The sequence below is a fragment of the Coptis chinensis genome, chromosome 6, assembly GCF_015680905.1.
Source record: "Coptis chinensis isolate HL-2020 chromosome 6, ASM1568090v1, whole genome shotgun sequence".
Classification (NCBI taxonomy): domain Eukaryota; kingdom Viridiplantae; phylum Streptophyta; class Magnoliopsida; order Ranunculales; family Ranunculaceae; genus Coptis; species Coptis chinensis.
The window spans coordinates 67,533,582-67,543,468 of record NC_141461.1 but is presented as its reverse complement, the minus strand read 5'-3'; the positions used below and the strand labels follow the sequence as shown (position 1 = coordinate 67,543,468).

At 32.8% G+C, this 9,887-nt stretch overlaps 1 long non-coding RNA gene across 1 annotated transcript; it reads right to left on the bottom strand.

Moving 5' to 3' along the window:
* Positions 1-4,016: 4,016 nt before the first annotated feature.
* Positions 4,017-4,617, bottom strand: LOC147494066 (uncharacterized). Its single transcript, XR_015198683.1, has 3 exons — positions 4,489-4,617; positions 4,170-4,243; positions 4,017-4,068 (listed from the first exon to the last, which is right to left on the bottom strand). It is a non-coding gene; the product is annotated as an uncharacterized LOC147494066 (long non-coding RNA).
* Between the last annotated feature and the right edge of the window lie 5,270 nt (positions 4,618-9,887).

Below are 9,887 nucleotides of genomic sequence, written 5' to 3'. Positions count from 1 at the left end.
TCAACATAGATTATTATGACAAAAGAAGACGTCATTGGGACCAAAATATTTAGTAATTACTATGACTAAAATTACAATTACCATGGCAAAGTTTTGATACAACTTCAAGAAGTGACAATTAAAAACTTTATACAATGATATGCATGTCCAAAATTGAAAGTCTCACTAAATCCATAAAAATTCAAAAGAAAAGTTCTTGATGTTGCCATCAAATAAATTTGTCAAGACATTGAATCAACACATTTATTAAAATATTACTTTGAAGTATATCTATCACATAAAGCTTCCGGGCTTGCAGTTTTCATCCTATAAGTTGAACACCCATATCATACTCTATCTATATCAGTTTGAAAAAAAAAAAAAAAAAAAAAGATTGGAGCAAGATGAGATGGCTCTACATTTGACCTCGCACCCTCTGCATTAATTGGAAGTGTAAATTGGCACTGGCGATCCAATCAAATCTACCCAAATTGCTTATCTTGCTACTACCATGCTGCAATGCCAAAAAAAAAAAAAAAAAAAAAAAAACAACAACAACAACAACGGAGGAAAAGAAATATTGGAACATCCAAATCCAATAAATTTCAAAGTAAATGGGGAGACATACCCATTAGAAGAAATGCATTTCACTTGTACTCTAAACGGTGATCACTACAACTACTGTTCAATGGGACAAAACAATTCCATCAGCTTATAACTATATAAAAGCTCATGACATGTAGAAGCTAATGAAAGAAGATATATGTTGTAATAAGACAAATCAAAAGATTTGAACAAAAAACAACTTTACCCCTTGCTATATGGTCTCTGAATGATATCAAGTAGAATACCAATATATGTTCGAGAAGACTGATGCATCTGAGGGAAATTTTACAGGCTTTACAACCAAACCTTCTACTGAAATATCTACAACACATTACTGAACTCATTTCAATAAGTTACATTAAGTGTACTTCTTGATTTGAGTCCTCGGTAAAATCTTGGTTCGTCCTCTTGACCTTTGTCGCCATTAGTTGGAGTTGGTACAAACTACCAACCATAATGTGAGAGAAAATGAAATCGCCCTGTTTCAAAAAAAAAAAAAAAAACTCCATTAAGTGAGCAGGAACATGTCTACCAAAGAACCAATATATCTACTTAATAAAGCATGGAGTTGTAAACTACCACTAAAGTACAAAGCTCGAGGAAAAAAAATAAAGAAGCAAGAACCCATCACTTCTTACGTACTATTCTTCCTACTATTCCACCTTACTCTTCATACAATGCTTACTCAAAGAAGAGATTTAACTGACAACGTGAACCCCAACCTTGAGATATCTAATAAATTAGTAGTAATTTCAGTTCATTATGTTTTTTCTGGTTATGTTGTAAGTATGACATCACCATAAAGAACACCACCTCAGCTTTTCAATTTTGCTTTGTTCTTGATATAAATAAGAAGAAAGCTCGCTTCATTGAGAATTGATTGAATTGCATCAAATAGTCAAACAACATCATTTAATTCCAACATAAAAATAGGCGTACTTAGTTTGTTGCTTCATTCAATTTCAACTATACGAAGTTTAATATAATTCACAAATTATCCCTTAAGCCCGAGTAAGCTAGTGACAACTAACAACATTTTGAAATAAAGAAAATTCTAAAGCATAAAATAATTAGAATTTTGTGTACACAAACCTTGGCTTCCTTGGCAAGTTTCATGTAAATTTGTCTGACTGAACGTGTGCTTGCCAATCAACAAATTAAGATGTCTTATCCATTTCAGTTAATACTTCAAACCCCCTAAGAAAGGAAGTAACTAACCAAACATCCATTTAGATATTGTACATTTATCATCACTACAACAATTCTATTATAGATTAATTGTTTCTGCTCGTATGTTGCAAGTTGTACAATAAAATGTTGAAATATGATACCTCTATGAGAGTTTGATGTGATTCGAAATCAGCCACTCTAATTTTGTGGACAACACAATTCTGAATAAACCACTCCAACTCTTTGAATCATGAAATAGAGCTATAGACAATTGTAGAGCGAGGAGTATCAAAGCAAGAATGCAAATTGAGTATACTACAGACAAAATCACGGTTGTATAAGAAACTAAAAATTAGTGTTTTCTATATTGATATAAAGTTGAATCGCGAATAAATATAATTCAAAGTAGTTTAACCGAATTTGGTCCAAATATGTTATTTCTATTGTTTATACGACAAAATGAAACAATTTTGAACAATTCGACCATAATACTCAAATCAATTATATCAAAGGATAGACTTAATTGATCAAAGTCAGCGGGAATATAAGACCAGGCCTCATAGTCATAATTAAAATCCAATGATTGCCTAGGAAGAGAAATTGAGAAATGAGACCTAGATATGTGTAAGATATTTCAATAGTTAATTGTTACCTTTTCTGGGTGGTCTTTTGGCTGGTTTCAAAATTCAACATCTAACGCCTTCACTTTTGAGTTCTCTATGTGTGACGAATTGACGTGAAACTTAATACTACTTTACATTATCAGCCCTGCCTAAACTAATAATAAACAGGAAGCTTATATAAGATAAAAATTAAAAAGGATACTTGTATTACTAGCAAAAAGGTTATGTGTTACATAGTGTTAAATTTATATATCAAGTTCCAAGGAGAATTAAAAGGAAGCTTTGTTAGACTTCACTCTTTTATATTTAGTTCAAAAATATAAAATAAGTGAGTCCATCTTCCCACCATTGTGTAGTTCCTTTGGCCATGGCTTTGATACATAAGCCCTTTTCAAGTAAGGCTAAGGAGTGCATGAGCTAATCTAGTAGTAGCAGATGCATAATACTCAAATATAAGTCCATATTTGGCATGAGTAAACGAACCGAAAACAACATATCAAAATTTCTAATATAATAAAGAGTTCATGATAGGGTGGGAAGTTTTACTCAAATATAAGTCCATATTTGGCATGAGTAAACGAACCGAAAACAACATATCAAAATTTCTAATATAATAAAGAGTTCATGATAGGGTGGGCAGTAAAACTTTGAGCAATTTGAATAATATCATATCATTAACAGGAAGATATTAATTAATGAGTGGGTGGGGGTTGCTTATCCGATAATTATTCCAAAAAGAAAGAAAAATAAAACATGAAAACTACCTACACAAATTTGTGAAAGGAATAATATTAAGATCAAACAATAAAGTCATACCTAAATACACAATCTCATACCTGTAGAAGGCTACAAACTTTCTGTACTAACTGTTGAATCTTGATTAAAATACTCTGATCTCTTTATATTGCGCAAATGCATTTATACAATAATACCCATGGCAAAAACTGCTCCCTAGGATTATGGATTGTAAATCAGTGCACGATAAAAACAGGTAGTATTGAAGTTATGAACAAGTTTTTCTACACTTGCAAATATCAAATAATATCAACAACATCATATTGTCCCTAGAGAAAAAATATTATCACATTTCTTTTAAAAAAAACAATTCAGCAGATAGTGTATGGTTCCGACATGTTCAATTGACCAATACCATAATACTAAAATTTTAATTAAAAGGAAAAAAACAATTCAACAGATTACCTATAGTGAGGATACAAACGTTACCACCTCGCCTTCAGTAGAGTTGCCAGTCTGCCATTACCATAACCTAATTCTTTTTCTCAATAAAAGCTAAAATTTTGATAGTAAAATATTTGACTGGTTCTCAGTCTATGACCCTGTTAAAAATGTCCGATAGAAGGGACACGAAAAAAATGACAAAAAAAAATCTACGATACTAATCATACACCCTATACCCTATACACCTAATTAGAATAGATAATACCGTCCAATATGAAGATAAATATTCGCAGAGAATATTTACCCATTGAAACATCACATAACTACACAATAGCATTTAACAAAAATAAGCAATGAATATGTTTGCTTTCTTAACAGTGGGAGCATATTTGAACACCTTCACAAAAAAAAAAGGGAGAACACGAATTACATCCACAAAATAACATTAGACATTTCATACCTGGACGTTTTCAATTTATTCAAGAATTCTTGCAGCAAAAGATTTGTCATCCTGAGTTCAATGAAGAATAGCTTAATCAGTAATTCAATATAGATTTGATTGTGGTGTGGACTTTCTGGTGAAAACAAAACACATAAGAGGAGATTACTTACTTGTGAGAATACCTTCCAGCGATGGATTGAGATGAATTGCAAAAGAAAGAGGTGAGATTTGATTTAAAGAGATACTACCTGAGAAAAATTATGACTTCAGGGTTCAGACTTTGAGACGAATTTCAATGAGGAGATTGTAGAATACAACCCATTTCCAAAAATAAATCAATTGCAGATAGAATATAGAATTTGATGAGAACAAAAATGAATGAAAGAGGGACACTTCCAATTTTCTGCCATTCTTAGTTCAGTATCCAATAAAACAATGAAAGTAAAAGGACAATTACAGAGCATGACAACAGAGAGAAAGAGAAATTACCTGCCTGAAAGAGGAGGGCTTCACAACTGAAATTATTTGTCATTACACATTATCGATCACCTTGAACACATTATCTTAAACAAAGTGTTTCTCCAACTCCAAACATATATTTTGATCAACTTGTAAAACTATACCCGGTAAATATGGCAAGCTAATTAACAAATCTTTTGGTGTCTGTAACTTGGGAAGCCGACGTTGCAAATCAGAAGCAAACAAATATGAACTTACGAACAAATGCGTGTACATTCTGTTATAAGCGCAGCTGAGCAAATGGTTTTAATTATTTAACAAATAATCTTGCGTTATCGGGTGTTCATTAGTGAGAGAAGAATTTGCAGACATAGAGTAGGTACTGAAAACATGCGAAATAGTAAAAAGACACCAAAAACTTGTTGAAGTGCGTCTGCACATTGTCCAGGCAACTAAAAATGATCCGTGTGAGCCAGATTTTGTAAGCGAACCAAAATTTCAGCTCAAAACCAATTAATAAGAAAAATAGTTGACTATTTCAGACGTGATATATGTGTTAGGCACCTGATAACCACATATAAGCATTAGGCTGAAATAAGAAAACATACCAACCAGAAATATTAAGAAGATATACACATTTCAATTCTCATAACAAACTCCTGATGGCATAAGAATTAGGACATACCAGAGATATCCAAGTAAGCCTCGGGTAGAATGGGGGGTCCATTATCAATAGGTTTCCCTGATCCATTAAAAAATCACCCAAGCATGTCCAATGATATAGGCGTTTTCAAAACCTGCATGAAAGAATTCTTAAAAATCATTGGGACATTAAAGAATTTAGAAATTTTCAGAGATATCTATTACAATGGGGAAAAATGGAAGAAGAAGACGAAATGACTGGTCCTTTTTTGGGCTCCAAGTCCGACCAAAGGTTGCTAGCTATGGTCATCTTCGGCATCAATTTGACGTGATCCAAGAAACAAAAAAAATTTACATGAAATAATAGAGGAGATAAGAAAAGTACCTGAGTGGAATACAGAGAGAGAAGTACTAATGGTGATTTGAGAAAGATAGAGGGCTGAAGGAGAGGAAGAGCAGGATACGAAGGGTTTTGAGACTTGATATAATTATGCCTAATTAATAAGGGAACTTTTCAATTATATAATCGGTGCTAATTTCTAATCTTGTGCACACTCACTATAGCGCGTCCTGACCTTTGATTTATCCACCTTTGGATGGAATCCCAGCCGCGAGTCAGAAAGCAGCTTTGTTTTGTTATATTGATATAGACTAGAATTTAACCCGTGGCGCGATTGTCATTAGGATAAGTTTAGTGAAATTAACGCATGTCCAAATTTATCATTTTATTTACAGTAAAAATCCAACAGAGTTTCCACTTCTTTTTACATCTAAATTGAACCTAAACTATTTGCGTCATATTAATATTAGACATGATATGCATTATAAATAACTTCACACGACAGTGTGCCATACAACAACTTAAAACATGTCTATAAAGATAGACAATAGAATTACCAAGCAATACAATGTGGTGTATTTATTGAACAAATAAATAACAATATTTACAATAACTACTAGATTGATAGCCAAGACACTAATTATCACTTAATCCTTTAATCAAAATTTATATATGCATAATTCTTTCTTCATCATTCTAAAATCCAGCTTCCACTTCAGTACATATGTAGCAATCCATTAACATCCAAAAATTAGCACAATAGACCAATTCATCCAACCTCAGAGAAAATAGTATTAATCTTCTCTTAGGGGAAAGCATCAAATTTTTGATAATAAGCACAAAACATCGGGAATACAATTCCATAAAAAATCAGTCAAAACATTAGTCTCAAAGCAATGGTGTATGTATGCCTCGTTGAAAATAATGGATCCAATCATACTAAAGATTGTAAAACCCCGACATCATAATTTGTTACTTCAGCTTTATACCAACCTTGAATCAGACTTAATAGTAAGAGTTAGAGCTACACACCTTCATCACAGTATAGCTTTGTGTATTATTTGACTGATATCAAATTAATGCAGGCTCATATCCTCCTCTATCCTTTTATATGCTAACTCAAAAGATTCAATTTCATTACAAAAAGAAGTAGTCCCCTGTGATTCAAAATAACGTAATCCACACAACATCTGACTTGTGCGCCCACCTAGCAACGTATATTAAGAAATTTTGAAGTAATTCAAAATAATGTAATCCATCGTATATAATTATTGAAGGCAATATATATGGTACACAGTAGCAATATTACTGAAGGCACACAGTACACTCAAACAATTGACCATGACATACAACTTAGACAAACCATGTAAAAATATTTTGATGAAAAGATGTATATTGAGAACAATTAAGAACTAACACATCTTAATATCTCTCTTATGGGTGCCGCGTGTTGTCCCAACCAATCCGTCTTGTACTCCCATCTTTCTTTTAATGAAATTCAAACTTACCCAGCAAAAAAAATATTAATATCTTAATATGACCAAAACCTTCCAATAAAGTGAATAAACCAATCTAGGTATTGCTAAACCAAAAGAAAAGCATACTATCTATTTCACGTTCTCACCTTAAAAAGAAACCAAAGAGGTGATTGCAAAATTTCGTTCGTTGGTCATTATTCTCTCACCTATTTGAGGGTTCAAGCGAGAGGTTTTTATGCATTCACGTGGGAAGAAAATCATTCCAATTCTTACGTGAAGAAGGAATGTTTTTAAGGAATAGCTAGGTACTCTCACAATAAAGATTTCTAAGAAAGTATTTTCTAAATAAGTTACTAAGTAATAAATTAATAATTATTACCCACCTCACCACCGTAGGATCACACCAAAATTGTTGATGTTCCTGGATAACATTATTAATATTTTGGACCATGACCATGTTTAGAAATTCAAGGAACACAACCAACATTATTAGTCACCCCTACCGAAACCCTCTTGGTATAATGAACACGCAATATAATTCTGCAGTTCTGCCACATACTTAGCCCATACTTACCCGACTGATGATTTAGCTTGGGCACTGATGATTTAGATTGAGCCCTTGCCATCTTAAAAACCATGTGAAATGAACTTCTTAATGCAGGTAATGCAACTATACAAAGCAAAGCAATGCCCATTACTATGATTCCCTTGAATAACACACTTGTTGCATTAGTGAATATTATCTAGTTGAATAACATGTTGACCCGAAGATAAAACTACATACTCTAGAGAACAGTTAAAAGAGAGAGAATATGTATACCTTCTTTATTTGATGAAGTTCCATGTATGTTCTTAAAAAGAGAACTATATATGGAGTTGTGATTCGTGAAGAGAGAGCTAAGATGGAATCTAGTTTTTGAGAACGTAAACCTGAGAAAACCCTTTTACGTTTCTTACCCATCTCTTCTTTTTTCTAGTGTAATATATAATTTACTGGAAACAAAACTCTTAAATGATAGAAATTGACTATGCCGCCCATGCATGTTTGGGAAAAAAAAATTATCACTATTAGATCTCACCAAAAACTGTTTTCTCCCTGACCGCTTGATATAATAACATAAAAAACCAAAGTGCTTTATGATCTCTTAACCGTTCGTATCTCAGGAGCCTATTTCCTTCAATACTTAAGCATTAACAATGGAGTATATATGGGACTTTTAATCCAACCAATTCAACACTTAACAAATCATGTCAACAGTACTTAAGCATTAAAAATTATCTATGACTCAAGAACCACTATAATTAAAAAATAAAAACAAATAGGGTACCTATTATCTCCACTATTTGAAGAAGGTTACTAAAGAAAAATTGACTGGAGCTTGCTAGAGAGCGCATCCTTTTTTTTTTTTTTGTTGTGAAGAGGAAGGGGTTTTCTTGACGTGAAGAGGGGAAAAGGCAGGGTTTTTATTTCGGGTGGTGATTTTGTTGGCAAATTTTCTTAGAGTAAGTACGACTCTTTAGTTTAGAGTAAGTAGGACTATTAAAAGAAAGTAGGACTCTTTAGTTTAGAATAAGTATGACTCTTTAGTTTAGAGTAAGTATGACTCTTAAAAGAAACTGATTTATCACCATAGGATCATTCCAAAACTGTTTTCTCTCCGACCGCGCGATATAATAGCATAAAAAACCAAACTGCTTTATTAGATAGATGATGTCTAGAATAGTTTCGTATGATTTGAATTATTTGTATGCCGAAATGGCAAAAGAAATGTGGAGTGCGTGCAAAATGTGAAGTTGCCAAGGTCTGTGTTAATTTCCAATTTGCACATGCAAAACGTTGACAATTAAGCAGCTCAATATATATAATCTCTGAAGACTCCAGAGTAAAAGTGTTGAAACGAGCACGTATTCTGAGGTTCGGAATGTGTTTTCTCCAATGCCAATTTTTTTTAAGAACTTGACCAATTGATAGACCATAAATCATCAATCACCAAAGATGAAAAAAACATGGCTGAATTTAGAGGTGGTGGTGGTCCTCATTGAAATTTGGAACTCATGCCTATTTGATCCTATATCAAACGTGGTACAACCAGTGTTTGTGATTCCGAACGAAATTTTAGAATTCCGTCCAATATTTCAATTTTTTAAAAAACCAGAATTCCAAATATAAAGTCGAAATATTAATTATTTCAAAATCAATTGAAATTCCAAATATGATAGAAGTTGAAATTTGATAAATTTCGGTTTTTAGATTTGTCGAAATTCCAAAAATTCTGAAATTCCAAACTATGGGTACAACAACTTCCTTGCCTTTAACGCAAAACTTAATAGTGTTGAAGAAAAATTCATACTCCAAGAAACTAGTAGTACCACAAACTTGACATACTTCATGTGATCATGAAAGCAGGAATGCTTATTCACAACAACAAGCGTGTATCCAATACCATCTTCATCACATGCTTACTTCAGAAGATTTTCATCGAACAGATCATGCAAGTTACTAAAAGTCAAAACTTTTTCAACTGCAGAAACAGCTAGCTAGCAAATTAAGTTCAAAGTCCCAACCACTCTTGTTTTCATTTCAACTTTAAGCAAAATAAAAATGATGTAAGAAATATAATTTCAGATCCAATTATGTCATGAGTGAAAATTCTCTACTGCCTTGTCACAAGAGATATCATTATGGTCACGACGATTCTGTTATAAAATATATGATTCGTATGTAATTGGTATTCGGTTAGTAAATAAGACCACACAAGTCCACAACTCATGATTTGAGATTAAAACGTAAACGATCCCCAACATTTTATTGCATGAGTGACCAAATGCATGAGACTTTGAAGTGATCTAGCAATGTAATGCATATGTTTAGTGGCTCAGACGATCCAGTCTAGTAACTCGGACCCTCACATGTACGTTCATTTGAACATAGGACTCCAACCGGCCACGCCTTTTTATTTTGACCAATT